Raw genomic sequence first — 16,669 nt, 5'->3', positions numbered from 1 at the left:
AAGGGAACAAAAGCACTTTCTGCCTCTCGTCTCACTGTTTTCACATCTGTAGCTGTTTTCTACATTGCCAAGTCAAACCCCAAACCAAAGAAAATTTTCTGAACTAATAGCTCTGGTGGACTGCTGAAAAAACTTTTTATCTCTTAGGCTTTAGAAGGACAAATGGGAACAGAATGGCCTGGCTACATTCTGAATTCTCTTTCTGGAAGGATTTCTTTGAACTTCACCCAGAACTTAAGGGTCTGGGATGTTCTGCTATTCAAAATATATTTCTGAACCGCAAGAGCTATTTCTGCGCCTACCTGATACATTCTCTGCCTTACAAAAAAAAGACTCCTACAATTTCAGTACTTTAAAATCACATCTCTCTCCCCATGCAGCTCAGTTAAATGTGCTGAGATAAATCCCTTGTTTAACTGAGAGAAAGCAGAGAGCAGGTTGGAAAAAAAAAAAACCTTGCAAAGAAAATGCTTCACTGTTAGCCATACACAGTCCATGTGTGTGGAGTTACAATCTCTTCTGCAAGAAGATCCCCCAGGCCTGAAACCTCCCAGGACCACTGCAAGCCTAAGCTGGTGATACTCCAGCTCACAGGAATCTGCCTCACTGCTCCTCCCAGCTTGGTGGTTTGATGGCACAAGGTTTCCTGTTGCAGCCAGCTCTCTTTGCTGTAAAACCATTAGAAGGTCCCTTGTGCCAGAATAATTACACTTAGGCTCTTAAAAACCAAAACCTCACCCAAAAAGAATAATTATTTAATTCTGCTTTTAGTCTTTTAGGTTATTTATGTGATTTACAGACTTTTATATTACCAACTCAGAGAAAAAAAACCAAACTACTAATAGCTAGCTTAAAACATACTACTTCTTTAGATTCTAATCATGGTTCAGGATTACTCCATTTTCCTGTATTTAATACACTACTGTAATAAATTCACTCTGTAAAGGAGACTCAGCACTGGGGTGCAGCAACAACATGAAAAAGAAGGCATGGCAGGAGTTTGTTCCATAACCTTACCCAGGGTCCAGCTGTAAGATGAGGCTTCCTTTTTCACAAGCAGGCAGTGCCCTGTCTTTGTGCTCACAATCCCACATCAAACCTCTCTGTCATGCATCCACAGATTCTCCTTTCCAAAGACCACTGTAAAGTGTTCAAGGTCCAGAGACCACCACTGTTCCCCTGTGACACATTATCTTGGCAGTCAGGGAAGTGACTTCCAAGCCTCCAGTACAAAATCCCCCAAGGGTACTTCAGAAATAAGATGGGAGAGAAGGAAGTGACAATGCAGAGAAGGGAAGGCAGTGGGGAATACTAGAGAAGAGAAATACAGGGAACATGCAGCCTGGAAGCTAAGGGGTTCCTTTCAGTGCCCTTCACATTAAGATAGTGCAAATATTTCCAAAGCCCACAGTGAAGACAGTGAATTGTCTTGCTTATAGAGTTTTCAGAGGTCAACAGTTACATTTCTAACAGGGAACAAACACAGCAAGCCTAAGGAATAAAACAAGAACAAGTATTTTTGATCAGCCTACTGATGAACAACTCATCAATTTGAAGCAGTGCACCAGAGAACCTTTTGGGCACCTGCTGGATGGCTGCTGACATGGGAGCTGTGTGTGCACTGCTCAGGAAACAATGAATTGCTGGCAGGAAATGATCATAATCAAACAGTAACTCTTTTGCTCACAGGCCAAAGGACTGGGCTTTGCTTCTCAAGCCACAGGAAGCAGCAGATTTAAGATGCTCAGGACTGATGCAGTTAGTTACAGGGCAGGATAATATTCTTTGGAGATTACTACAGCCACACTTCCAGTGAAACAGGAGGCATATCCTCAGCTTTGCATCCACATCACTGCCCAACACTACTGTCTTCCATCCTGCACTGCTGCTAAGCTGTATGAACTCACAAAATCATGTATTGAGATGAAAGCCCCTTTCCCACGTGTCACAAACTGGCAGTTTTGGTATAATACTGTCCCAGTACATCCACCTGTATAACTGGGACAGATGCTATAAGCAGAAAATCAACCACTAAGATGTGAAGAGAAGTTTGAATGCCATGAAGTCAATGAGGTCTAACTGGATACTTGTTAAAGATTAAAAATTACCATAGTTTCAAGATCTCAGTGCTTAATTGTATTCCCTAAAGCCTGATGATGGAAATCCTCTCAGGAAACTAACACAGGGGATGAAGTAGAATTTAAAATAGTCTGTCTGTTAGACACTAGGGGGAAGGGAAATCCATTTGTGTTGCTATTTAGGGCCGTAACATTTCACACAATACCATTTTTATTAAGCTTAGATGTTTTCAAACATAACTTCTTTAAAATAATCCTATTAAAGCACTTTTCTATGTTTAAATGTATTCCAAATAACATGTGTTACTCCTTATTTTAGAAATTATTGCACCATTTGATCTGTTGAAAAACCACATTTGTATTCATACAGATGAAGTCTGATCAGTTAAATTCTGGTGTTACTGTTGCTGTTGAATTTTCCCCCTAGATTAGGAATACAGTTTGACCGTGCTACTAAATAGGCACCCTCGGAAAGCCAAGTCACTGAAATACGGTTCCTTCCAGGAAATCTGGAAAGGATCACATTTTCCCTTTTCTGCAGTTCCTGACCCCTCTCCAATTACAGAAAAGAAAAAGCAGACAGATTTCTCTAACAACTCTTTCTCATGGGAACCCTGATGATCATTCTCAAACAGTCCACAAAGAAGACAAGAGAATCTTATGATTATCTCCTGTCAGGCAGAAGATCTCACCAGTGCTTCCTGCCCCAAGCATTTGTACAATTTGTAAGCTCTTCTTGACACCTTTGAGGACTTCATTGTACTCATAAATCCTAAAGAACTGTAAAAGAAACTGGTGACTGATAAGAAATTATAAAATAATTGGTGTTTAGCCACAGAAAAACATTCCTTATTTTGTAAATATGCTCTTACAAACTACTGCTTTTAAAGGTTATTAGTGGGTATTTACCTTTTGAATACAAGTAAATATACTTTTGTGTCTATGGAAATAGATGCACAACCTTTTTTGTCTTGGTTCTGTAAATATTCAGTTAAGCTAATGAACATTTAAACTGAAACAAATTAACTGTGCTAGTGCAATATTTCCGTTTCAATTAACCTTTTAATTAAAATGTTCATCTGCCTCCTTTCAATATAATTTAAGGCTGGTAAAAATCCAAGAAATCTTCAATATAAGTGAAAGATAGCCTGACTAGAATGTTAAAAAATCCTTAGGTGAGATGTCAGCAATGATTTTCCAAGCAAATTGACAATAAAGAAGGATGATGCATTTATGAAGCCTAGAGGTTACAAAAATGAAAAAAAAAAAAAATCCCCTTTTTTTTGCTTTGCTCTGCTAACTTCAGCAGAATTAACAGTCAAGATGTTCCTAGTTTTCCAGTATTAGCATTCCTCAGTGCACCCTCAGCTTCAGTGCTGTTGTCAGAGTGCTTGAAAGTCTAATCTGCCTCTTTCCATTCTAAGAAGCACTCCACACAAAAATACCCCTAACTAGAGACAGCTAACAGGCTTTTAGTCCTCACCTCGTGACATAAATGTGTGAGAAGGAACATTCCTAATTACAGTTAGTAGGTGGGTGGGTGGCACAGTGCCTCTCAGCCCTGTGCAAATCCAGCTGCTTTCCGTCCAGTGCTCAGCTGCAGCTCTCACTGAGGCTGGGGTGGCTGGCCTCAGAAGCAACCAGAGCTGCTTCAGCATCTCAAAATAACAGCACACAGTCTGACACCATTAACAGACCACCTGCCCAGCAAAAGGAAGGGGAGATTTGCAGTTAGCACTTGTTTTAGTCTCCTTCACCCAATCTGACTAAGCACTTCTTAGGTCACTTATCTTTAATAAAAGAGCTCATGACATTTCATCTTTTCATTAGTCATTTTTCTTTCTAAAAATCATGAAAAACAGAGTAATTCAACCCAATAATTTGTGTCTAGTGACATGAATTACTTTAGGTGTGTCTGTGTGTGCATTTGTGCATATTCACACATATAAAAGCAAGTATATGATACTTGGGTTACATGGGACAGGCAGCCAGGGAGGAAGGTGTCTTGCCATAGATTCATTAATTAGCATAGCATGAAGATAGAGGAGGTGGTAGAATCACAGAGAAGAAGAGCTTTTCCTTAGCTCAGCATCTGGATAGGAGCTTTAGTCTTTGATGTTGAGAGCCACAGACTATCCCAGCACAGGTTTATTGGGTGACAAATCTGTTGGAGGAAGCTGTGCTCCCTTTCAGCTCAAAGACCTACCTTCTCTAAGAGCCACCAAAGACCCTGAGCTTCTGGCTAAAGGAGCTGATTTTCTTCTTTCATAGGAAGTTAATTTACTACTGAAAATAATAATTTGCATATATTCCCAAATCTCTAAGTTTCAGGGTCTCTGCACTATATGCCCACCTTAAAAAGTTTTTCTTTTTGCAGTACCTCTACCACTCCATCAGGATAAGAGGATTTTCTTCTCAGGATGTCCCAGCATTTGGCATTTTTTCCTTAGGAGACCCTTCTATGGGAAATAGGAGGCTGAACAGACTCTTTTGCTCTGCAAAAGAACAAAGAAGTTGTCCATGGTTCACAGCTGCAGAAAACAATATGCAGCAAGCTTGAAAGCAGGGGAGCTCTAGTATCTCATGACTGTTCTGTAGCACAGACTCGTGATCTGTGAGCACTTGGCAATATTGAAAGCAAGCTTCTCAGAGGAAAAATTACAGGAAGTCTGACCACAGACAAATGTGGCCAAATGGCAGCTTTTACATCTGTCCTTCAGGCATTAATACAGAAGCCTCCTTTCCTTGCTCAGTGGCAACAGCAGTCCTGGCCCAGATCCTCATTTTCCACAAGTTGTTGAATGTGTTTGACCCGTTTCAGCACACACTAAGAGGTGAAATGGGTCTTGAAGCCAGCACTACAGACATCTGAGATGAACATCCTGATGTCACAAGCTCTTGTGCTCTATGAAGAACTGAATCAACTTCTCCCAGAATGATTTTATAGCAAGCTTTTTTTCCAGAAAGAACAGTTTTCTTTAGTTTTCCATGTTGAATATTTTAAGTGGATGGACCTTTTGGAAATAACTGTTCCTGAGAGCACAGCTCCTGCATGTGAAGAAGATACTCTGTACTGCTGCCAATGCCCACTCGGCCCTGGAGATGTTAGCCCTCCCTTTGGAAACACTTTTGTTCATTTTGATTGAGCCAGATGAACATTTGGATATGGAGCCCAAGCTCCTAGAGTTAGCATCTGCTCCTGTAATCATCCATGTACATATTTATCCCTAGAAAAATATCTCAGCCATCTGATAGCTGAGTGAGGGATTGGCCTGCTCCTACTGGTGCACATATCCCTGTATCAATTAGTCGCTGCAAGTTGTTCCATATTGGAATTTTGCCTACGTTACTATTTGCATACAAGGCATATACACATCATATCACGTAGCCTTACGATTTTGTGTCTGTTTTGATTCCTACTAATCAAGAGTCCAGATTTCTTTCTTCTCAGAGGCTGACACACATTTATGTCAGTTCAATGGACTAATTTTTTTCTTAGTAGTCAAGTCAGTTAGGTATTCCTGCTGTTTTCCAAATCCAAATGTAGTAAAAAGATTATCATATCAATAAATTGTGTGATTTAATTGTAGGAGTGGGCAGATGAGATCTCCCTTGCAAATCTGTTGACATTATTAATGAGTTACAGTTTTAATGCTGAATAAAATCTGAATTGCAAAACTGTGCAGTAAATTTATTCTCATGGCATAGTAGTGCATTTTAGCAGTTTTCCATTACTTTCTCAGCTTGTTCATGTACAAGAGGCTATACTTGTAAACCATAAGACTAAAGAATTAGTCACATACTAATATATATTAGCATAAAGAAAATAAACTAAAGATTTATTGTTTGTTTTATTGCACATTTCAGAGGTTTCAGCTATCAGTGAGTATTGTTTTGAAGGTTTTAGAAAAGATTCAGTGGGATAAATGAGACAGTAGAAAGTAAGAAGAACAAAAGTCCAAGTTCATATGTACTCACAGACCCTACAAATCAATAAAATGTGGTATTTAAAACACACTATTCTTCATCAAACCTTCATCAGGTTTATAATTTTTAAGAACATTTCTATATCTAATATGGTCCTAAAAAGCCCCATGCAATGGAATGCTATTTAGTGAAGGAAACTACCTTTTACTGACAGTTCTCATATTCCTTCTGTTCACGAGGCTCCACTGAGAATGTGATTTTCCACACCCGTATTTCCATAATCTCACCTTTTTGCTAGTCTAGCAAAGATGATTAGTTGGACACTTTTCAATGTTGTTTTGCTGGCTTTGCTTAATAATGAAGGTTTTAACTAAGATTCACTTCCTTTTCTCCCTTGCATGTGACAAACTATCACATCTGTGATTCAAACACAAATCAAGTGGGGTAGTACTCAGTAAGAAGGTGCTCTGTTTCCTTTCATCTAGATTCCTTAATTTCTTAATTCTCTGGACAAACTCACTCCAAGTGCATCTCTGTGACAGTCAGTTAGGTAATGTGTTGGTGGAACTGTGCTATGAATCATTTGCATCCCTGGTGCCTTGTACTTTGGGCCACAATGGATGAACTGTACTAGTGAAAGAGCTCTTAGGTGTTTGAATCAGGTTCCTCATTCACCCAATCAAACAAGGTCCCTAAATCTAGACAGACTAAGCTCCTTTGATTGCTTAAATAAATTGATCTGGACTCCCTTGCTCTGCTCAAAGTGGTGGAATCAGAACTAAATCACTGTCCTACTTCACTTCAGTTTTCCCTTGTACAGCTAATCTTCCCCTTCAAAGACTTCCACCCTTTTTGAATCCTCATTTTCAAGAATCCCTACTCAGCTTCTTGCAAATCTGTCTCATTACGGGATCAGGGATCATTAATGTTTTATATGGTTTTTTATTTCACAAATTCTCTCCTCTGAGCTGACAGTCAGAGTGGCTGCTTCCTTCTTCAACAGTGTTGAAGTCACCCCATTACAGCCAGGGGAGCCTCACTCAAACTTGAGCTGTGACTGCACAATCCTCATGGTGCCACACAAAGCACACTTGCTCAGTGCTGAGAAAAAGCTGCCTACCACTCAGACTTGGCTCGGTGTCCTGGTTTAGGGTAAATTTGGGAGGAAATCTGGCTCTCTGATAACAAACTCTGTGCTTCTTCTCTCCCCCTTCACTCTTGGAACCAGTCTTAAAAGTTGCAGAACTTAATATCCAACACAAACAGAACAGACAATTGGGGATACAAGCATTGTAAAGTCACCCCAGGACACCCTAATTCAGACTGTCCCTTTTTGCCACTGAGAGGGGTGAGTGAGGAGAAGCCTTGGCCTTCTCACTATCCCTCAGTTTCCACAGGAATGCTTCCAGTCTGCTGACAGCGGCAATGAGCCCTTTGAACACTGGACCAACAGGGTATAAATCTATGTGGAGAAACAGAAAGGTTGGTTGAAATCTTTTACTTAGGGCAGTGGAGAAAGGCTTCACATTTCAACATCCGTGATATGTTATGTTGCCCGATGTTAAAGTGGTGATAAGTCCTAACAAAGAAATGTGTTCAAAGTTGTAGATAATAGAAAGCATTCAAAATGTTGGAAATCCTTAACGGGAAGCAGGGAAAGTACTAAACCATCTAACTTGAATTTCAGGAAGGCTCTCCATCTTCTCCATTACCATTTTGTTCCCTCAGTTTTTCCCCTTCTAAAGTACTGTTGTCTTCCTCTACCTAACAGATGCCACTTGAAAGCCTGTCACATTTAACCTAGTGATGGGTAAAAGCAGGGAAAAAAGTGCATAAGGAACATGGGGGAGTAAATAGTTTTTTGAGTTTGACATAACTTGAGTTGTCTGAATAAGCGTTTAAGTTCAAGGCTGACATTAATTATTTCTCTTTACCTCTGTGGATGAATGGTTAACAGGGTAAAAACCACAATAACCTGTGGCACTGTTTCCACTTTCATGTCTTTACAGGTGCACTGAAGTTTGTTTAACTGCATTAACAACACTGCTACACTTAAGGAGGCAGCATAAAACCTGAAGGAGTAAATGACATGAAAATGCATTTCCAAAGAAGACTCAACAACCCGATGAAGCAGATTGGGAGGGAGAGAGAAGAAATGTTAATAAATGCTAAAGAGAGCAGATCATTAAAAAGTACTGATAATAAAAATCACTGAGTAGATAATGCCCTGAATTCTGACTGACAACAGAGATGTTCTGCACCACTGTGCAGATAGTAACAGAACCAAAACTTGTTCAACATCTTCAAGTGAAGCTGAAAGAACAAAAAACCCTTACATACACTTCTTGCATTGATTTGAGGACAATCACCTCCTAATCTGTAAGACTGGTCTCTCTGCAGTAGAAGAGTCTAACAGTTCCAACTGTTGTCAATGTTTTCACATTGTCACATTAGCAAAGCAACTTTAAAAAAAACCACTTGGAAAATCCAAGAGAAAACTCTCTGGGAAGTTGAGCTGCCACACGGAGGAGGGTTAAGATCTCAGGTTAATCAACACAGCTGTACCTTACCTGGTTCTGCAGTTCAACACCTCCACATGCCTCTACCTTCCTCTGTGCACAACAAGTACTGGGATCTGGAGCATTTGACCTTCCCCAGCTCTCCAGTAGAAACTCCAGTGCAACCTTTACCTTCAGCAAGGAGCTGCGCTCCTTTTCCCCCTCGTGTTCTGCGCAGAGCAATCTAATACACCTCATCATGTGGTGTGTTGCTATAGCAGCAATGAATCCAGCTGCTGCAACACAAAAGACTGACAAAAAGTTGGGTTTTTTTCTTGTCCACCCACCCGGTAAAAGTCAGGGTTGTTTTCTTGTGCAGCAAATCTAACCCAGATAGGCTCGTGTCACCTGTGAGAGCTAAGTAATGGCAAAGTCTAAAAACAGAGACACAATTAAACTATAGGTTTTGCTTTGGGGGACAACTTGGTGTTTATTCTTAAGAAAACAAATGAGTCAGTAGTATGAAATCAACACCCCTTAAGAAGATAATAATTATTTTTCTGCTCCTGCCATTCACTGCTTTCAAAATTTAGGTGTTTATCTCCATAGGAATTGCGATCACAAAATCATGCTCAGCAGTCAGAAATTCACTGGTAATACAGGTGTAGATAGAGAGCCAGTATAGGTGACAAACACCAGACTTACACATTCAGAAATAAAACAACCATGCACTTTCACCATTGTAGTCTAGAAAAAAAATTTCTACAAAATTTTTTGCTTGTGAAACAGAAATTATCTGGAAAATGCTAAATAATCATTATTAATACTGCCCTACTAGATTAAGTGTGAGGACTAACCATAGCAGAGCCTTTTGAGTTAAACATTGATGCTTTACAGCTTCAAATGTATTCTTGCACTACTGAGACATCTTAGTAATATCATTCAAAGTTTGCCTTGGGAAGTGGACTAGAATACATGAATTACCAGGCTAAGGTCCCAGTCTTGTAACGGAAACTTGGAGAACAAATTCTTCCTGCAAAGCAGGGCCATATTCTTCTTCCTCCAGCAGTTTCAGCAGAGAAAAGGATGGAACATGTAATGTAGCCAAGCCTTTCCCCTGCAGAAAGCTTCTGCAGGAGCGGGGAATGAAGTGGTAGCAACCTGATACCTGCCATATGAACTGGGCCTTGCTTTTCTGAAGTGGTCCTAATGAGGCTTTTCCAGGAACCTGCCTTCCCCAAAATGTGCTAGGCATTTCTCGTTTTCAGGATTAAAAGCCTGTTCAAGGTGTGAAAGATACTACTGCTCCAGAATGTAGTCCAGTAACTACATAATCAAAAAGTCAACTTTTCTATTTAGTTCTCCATTTGTCTGAATGTAATGGAAGATGTAGAAAAAACAGCTACTGCTATCATAGACCTCAACCCACTCCATTAGAGAGTACAAAATAAATTTTTAAAAAATCCAAAACACTAATTCATTCTCTTTTACTGCTTTGCAAGTAGAGTCAAACTCTAAGTTAATTCATAATATTTTTACCCTATTTTCACACAGGACTTGCCAAAGCTGTTTGTGGAATCTGCATTTTGCTGTATCTGTCAGCAAAAGCTGGCTTTGGAGTTGACAGATCTCCAGTTTTGAAGATGCTCAAAGTAGCAGCTGTTCTAAGAGACCTCTGAAGATGGAAAACAGCAATGTAGGCTCCTGGAAGAGTCACCTTACTTTGCCTTGAAATAGGTATTTACCTATTGATTCACATTTAAAATTCTGTCTGGCACGCTGGATACAGGGTCAAAACACATTGTGCATGAGGATTTGCCTCACAATAATTTCTAAGTTACTCAATGCCATTCTCCTTTTGATATACAATTAATTTTCTTCCCCTGATGCTGAGGATCAGAACAGATAGGCCATAAAGCACATCCTGAAGTTGTATAATGTGTTTGAGTTTCAATTGCTACACAGTTGTTTGCAACTCTGTGTCAAGTACTTTACCCACAAACAATTGCATAAAAAACCCCCAAAAGCTGACAGGCAAGCAAACCTTCCATGCACATCTGTTAATATTACAGTCTGTCTTGAGTACTGTTAGTGGCTTCACTCAGATTCCATATAAAATAAAAAAAGTAAAAAAGAAAACCTACTGCGAGAGTCCAATGGACTATTAAACAACTATCACCTGTTAGAAAATAAATGAACATAGGCTTTTAAACAGCAATATCCCTCACTTTGAACAACAAATGATCCAGGTCAGGCAGCTGAAGCTGTAGGCTGGAGCCCTAGCATAAGTCTCCCCCATTCCATGACCAGAGGGCTTTCCCACTCAACAGCACTTGCAGTCGTACAGCACCTGCTCACTGTTCATAGAAGGGCTGACAACACATAGATTAACAGAGCCGTAATTTCAATAATTCATGTCTGCTCTGATGTCCCAAGGCCAAAAGCAGCCTCCTGTGTTACTCATGATTTCATGCTTTCCAGTCTTTATCTTTCCTGCTGTGTTCCCCCAAACCCACTTCTCCTTCATCCCATGGATTTGTAAAAAACTTCAGGAAACTTTCAGGAAAATCCAGACAGTTTTAGAAATTGTGCCTGTCAGAAATGGAAGACAGTCCTGAACTCTTCAGGTTTTTCTTTTTTTTTAAACACACGTAGGCACTCGGAATGTGCTAAGAAAGGTGGAAACCAGCTTCCAGATGGCAGTAACTTTTGTACAGAAAGGGTTGGGCATGGCTTGAAGCATCATCGCGTGCTCACTGTGCTGGAACAGTCAGTTAATAACTACCTGGGAAATGCAGCAGGAGAAGGAGCCAATGTCACATGTACTCAGAGGAAGGTTACTCTGCCTTTCTTTAAACACCTGTTGGCCAGGGGCTGCCTGACACAGACAGCATCAAACCCATGTGCACTTCTAAGTTGAACGGCTATTTTCCTATAAAAATATTTTCTCCTAAGAAATGCTACTGAACCTTACGGAGGGCTCTGTTCCTACTGCCATAGGATAACTTATCCTTTCCACAATACTCGAGCCATACAAAATAAAGGCAAAGCCTGGCTTCTGTGAATGCTGACTCCCTCTGGATGAACTCAGCCTGCAGCAGCTGCCAAGACTTGATTTTCCCTTTAAAAGGCAGTGTGAGCACAAGGGATGGAGTAACGGCACTGCTCCAGCACTTCCAAAGCCAAGCAGGAAATGGCACAGGGAATCACATCTCATTGCCCCGCTTGCCTGACAGACAGCATGACTTCCTTCACAGCATCCCTGCCCAAGGCACCAGGCTTGGGTCAACAGGCAGAAAAGGCCTCCCTAGTGCTGCTCAAAGGGCTGAAGGTTGGGCTGCAAACCCAGGAGATGGCGAGATACTGAAAGCAAACAACCTGTGGCTGGATCTGTTGGCTGCCAGATTTCTGAGCCAGAGATGATCAGAGGTTTAGGCTTTCTTTATACAGAGACCAGTGCCCAGTCTTCTTTCCTCATTTAATTGCTTTCACAAGGAGCCAGGACCATTAAGTCCCATCGATCCAAGATGCATCCTGGCTGAGCCAGCCTGTGTGTCTCAGCAGAGCTGCTGGGCGCAGCACAAGGGCACCCAGTTGGCTCCTGAGGGGTGTCAACAAGATGCTGTGCCAGCTCTGGCTCACAGCCTGCCACGCTGGACCCAGGCAAATCTTGCAGTCACCACCAGGTGCTCCTCAGGGATCTGGGTTCTGCAAGCTCCAACAGCATGGATCCAGCATGGCTCTGCAGAGCCTCCAAGCCCCATGCAAGCCCCTGCCTGGGAGGGCAGGGCCAGCTGTGGCTGCACCAGTGCCAGCAAGCCTGTCTGGGCTCAAGCTGACCCGGATGCCCTTCTCAAATCAAAATGCCTCAGGCCACAGGGGTGGAAATATAACACAGAATCCTCTCTGTGGCTGAGCTGCTTCACAACGCTGCAACTATTTTGTTCCAGTTCCAGCAGTGCTGGGAAGGCAGAGAGAAGAGACAGGAAAGAGCAGCCCCAGACTGGCACGGGAGAGACCTTACACTGAAGGCAGGCAGAGTGTGTGTTACGAAACTCAGCCCTTACCTCGTAATAGCTGAAAAAAGGTTGTGACAGCTAAAGTCTTTACAGCTCCTCCTTCCCCCTATTCCCTCCTCCCTGAGGATCCCACTATCTGGTAACTGGCAGTGCATGCCACTGGCAACCAAACACTCAAGCCCTATGGTGCAAGAACCCACAGTGCCCCAAAAAATTATTTCCATTATTTGATGAGTGGATTTCTCACACAGTGTGTGACTCTGGTTGAGATTAGACTCTGAATGCAAAATAAAGCACTTCAAGCAAAATAGGTCAGAATGAACAAAAACTCTTTGAAGTCTGGGCTCAGCCTTGCTTTTTGCCTATCAGTGATGGATCCCTGGGGTGGGAAGACAGGTGTGCCCCCCAAGTACGCTGCCACACCAAGCCGAACGAGGAACTCTACTGGACAGAGAGCAAGTGCAGTGACCATGCCTGCACACACCTCCATTGATGCCTGCAAGCAGCCTGCCAGCTTCTCAGCTGGCTCCTACAGGATAGCTGAACAACTGAGAAAATCCAGATACATGGGCAAGGGAAGAGAAAAAGAGAGGAAGCAAGAAAGCAAGGAGGATATACATAATTTCCAGCCTATTTTTCATCATTCCTACCTCTTCCCCAAGAGTGCCTGTGAACAACCTAGGAACTCGAGGGTTTGACTTGTGTTCCGTATGCTGCTACAAGCAGCACATTCTTTCCAACACAGGACTGGTCTGTGCAATCCCCTTATTAACTACTGGTGGGCCACTCAGAATTCTTGCTCATTATTCTGAAATTGTTTCTGTATTTCTCCTTCCCAGGGAGAACTCACCAGCCACCATAAAACATTGTCAAATAGTTGCCATCCATGCCTAGACTTTGTCAAGCCAGGCTTTGCAATATTTCTGTCTTTTAGGTGCTTGACATGCTCCTTGTCTTGCTCTGCTTCCTTTCCAGAGAATGGTCACTCTGGCACTGAATACAAGGCCAGGGATGCCATATGAAGCAGCACTGTAACACTGGGGGGAACAAATGTTTGAAGATTGAACTCCAGAGTAGAGTGACAGCTCGAGCACTTCCAGCAACAGAGCAAACATGCAAACAAAAGGGGTCAGGGAGCAGTTTGATGAAACAGCCCTCTTCTAATTGTTCTCCAAAAGATACATTTAAAAAACATTCACAAATAAACTGGAAATTAGGTTCCCTACCACCATGGTCGCTTCAACACTCCTGCAGAGATGGTTTTGTATGAAACACATTTCTTCATTTATATTTTAATGTGTTTCTGCAAAGGCAATAGCTCAAACTGCCTCAAAAACCATTAGGGCTAAACCAGCCCAGCCACTCAGCCAAAAGCAATGGGGCTGCTGCTGGTCCTGCCCACACCTCCTGCTCTCTTGTCCCCCACCACTGCCCACCCATCAGCACCTCAGGCCCACCCCCAAGCAGCTTAGATGAGAAGCGTGTGCTGGGGGCATACATGCTGTAATTGGAGTGCAGTTGTGGCCCAACACAAACTCCCCTTTTTATACATTGGGCAGATAATTTTAAAGGAGTGGAAGGTCTCTTGCAGCAGTTCAATGATAAATCACCTCTAAGACATAAACAGACGTAAGCAATGGACGAGGTGAAGGCAGCAGACAGTCTGAATTTGCATATACTCTATTTTAAGCATCCAACACGAATGACCTGAATTGCCCATGTAAAGACACCTGCCTCTCTATGAGGAAGTTACTGGGAATTGCTGCTCCTAACACTGTCGTCTGAAATGCATCCAAATTGGATGCTTAAAGCAGATGGTATCAGTACATTTCCTAAGGTTCTGCTCTAAGTAGACAAACCTTAACCTCTTTTAAAATGAACAAAATAAATTGTGGGTGTAGGAGTGCAGGAGTGCAGACTAAAACCCAGGTGATCCAGGGGTTGTAGGGACCATTTGCAGAATCCCTTTATGCCAGAGTTGTTATAGCTGAAAGAACAGCGATGAGGGCATCTCCTGAAGCTCTAGGTCATTTCATCCATATATTTGCCTTTACCTCACCTAACCAGCACAAACTGAAGAAGGTCAACCCAGTATAGAAAAACAAACCTTGCGGGCAAAATGGAGGCCAGCCAAGGAGGTGGGTGTAAGTCAGGAAGTGCCACCCTTCCCTCTGGGTTGGTGCCTGTGCCAGGGGTGGATGATGAGTGACAGTGGATGTTCTCAGAACCAAGGCTTTCAGACAAGAAGCTGAGCAGTATTTCTGATCACCTATCACTATGAGTCATGCAGTTCTTCTCCACATTATTCTGCCCTGCAGTACTGACCAGATTACATTATCAGTAGATAATTTTGATTGCTAAAGTTTCCTCAGCAGTTTCAGTCAGATACGGTAGTCTTCCTTGCTTTCTGATCCCAGATCTAGGTTCCTCTGATAGGAATGGGTATTAAGATTCCTGCAAATACAAAGCTTTATACAGTCTCCCAGAACATTTAATCCCTGTGATTATTAGGGATATATTTACATATCATCATTATCAAATTTTGCGTGGTTTTGTTAAGTTTGAGGGGGTTTTTTTTGCCTACATCTGTCACAAAATATAAAAATTCTGCTTTGTAAGAGATCTAAGGATTTTGTTTTTTCAGCTTAGCATAAACTATACATGGTGATGTTTGCCTCTGTAGATATGTGGTAGGAATCCTGTTAGCATTTATGTATGCCTCCCTAGATACTTATTCCATGCTTTAATTAACCCTAGGATTTGAGTCTTTCATGAGAGAATTATCAAGTAGGGCCACTGCAGTGTGATTTAACCATTCAGCCAGAGGGAGACAAGGATATTTTATTTTCAAAATTACAAAGAATATGTCAAAAACCTTTTAAGTACAGTAGCTCACTGGCAGTTATAGCACCATGAGAAAACCAAAGTCACTGAAGATAGCACCATGACATTAGTAGTTGAAAAGCTAAAATGGATATGCATGTCTGGTTTGTTTTGTTTTACCTAGTTTAAGGGTATCAAGGGAAGTGTGCCATATATATCTGACAGACTGCTTTTATAACCACAACCTGGCATTTTGTATTTATAGCTTGGCACATACTATAAGGGAAACTGATGTGCAGTACTCATCCGGTTCCTCAGCTGTGATAAACATTAAGCTGCCACAAATTTCAGAACAGCTAAGCATCTCTATTTGAGAACAATCCTCTGGTCTGGCAGGTGGAGTGGGACTGGAGCAAAGAGGTCACCAGCTAAATGAGACCTCAGGACCACCCCTGATCTCACCTGCCAGTCCCAGGCTCTGGGGACAAAAACAAGAGCACCCATCTCTGTGGGTCTCCTGCTGCTAGCGCAGTTGGCTGTGTGCTTGGGAGGGGTTTAGGCTACCTGAAACACCACTGAACAGGTAATGCACACTTCACCATCTGGAGCTTTCCTCCTCAGCCACAAATGCCAAAAACCTTATTTCAAAGGAAAGAAAGAATCCATACATTTCTTGTCCATATGCTGCTGGGAGCTGAGTGCCTCTCTGAAGCTGAACCTGGCTACAGGTCAGGTCTGCAGGTTTCCAGAAGACAGGGGAAGAACCAGATGATAGGTGAAGTAAACAGTGTCCAACACCATGGCAACGAGAACAAATTCCTAACTATCTGCTTTCATTCATACATGTCTTCTCAAGCTTGCTGCTGTGTTCCTGTGCTGCCAGGCAGCATGAGCACTCTTGCTGTGGGGCTGCAATAGCATGCCTCCTTCAATGCTATGAAAGTTATTTTGCCCTCAAGCAACAAAAACCCCAACACAATTTTGTTTGACAAGGCTTCTCACTAAAAAAAGAACCATAGTATTTAACATGAACAGCCCTTAAAGATACAATCAACTTCATTTTTTTAAACTAATCACATCTTCAACTTTCAAATATGCTATTATTACACAGTATGTAAAATGACTTCAAATAAAAAAGTTCTATAAATAAGTATATTTTTGTTTCCTTTTGTTTGCTTTATAGTTTGAGCAGCCCTTTGCACTTCTATTTGTGTAGCTTTTTAATATAAAAGCAGAGGAGAGTAGTAACAATAAAAGTAACATGGACAAGAGATTCAGGGAAATGCATTAAGCTAAAAGTATTTTTAACTCTTACTTTAATATT

At 41.7% G+C, this 16,669-nt stretch overlaps 1 protein-coding gene across 3 annotated transcripts in view; it reads right to left on the bottom strand.

Annotated features, from left to right (window-relative positions):
* DTNA (dystrobrevin alpha) overlaps nucleotides 1-16,669 on the bottom strand; it is a 221,268-nt gene that overhangs the window by 114,248 nt on the left and 90,351 nt on the right. Inside the window, exon 1 of one of the 3 annotated variants that reach the window (XM_033080240.2) lies at nucleotides 8,576-8,669. The exons of the other annotated variants lie outside the window; for them this stretch is intronic. The gene's annotated coding sequence lies outside the window, so the exon portion shown is untranslated. Of the gene's footprint in view, nucleotides 1-8,575; nucleotides 8,670-16,669 lie in introns of those variants that run through there. 3 annotated transcript variants of the gene reach the window in all.

Source organism: Catharus ustulatus, chromosome 1, assembly GCF_009819885.2.
Source record: "Catharus ustulatus isolate bCatUst1 chromosome 1, bCatUst1.pri.v2, whole genome shotgun sequence".
In the NCBI taxonomy this organism is placed as follows: Eukaryota; Metazoa; Chordata; class Aves; order Passeriformes; family Turdidae; genus Catharus; species Catharus ustulatus.
Note: the sequence above shows the minus strand (reverse complement) of the source record. Positions and strands in the feature narration are given on the sequence as shown.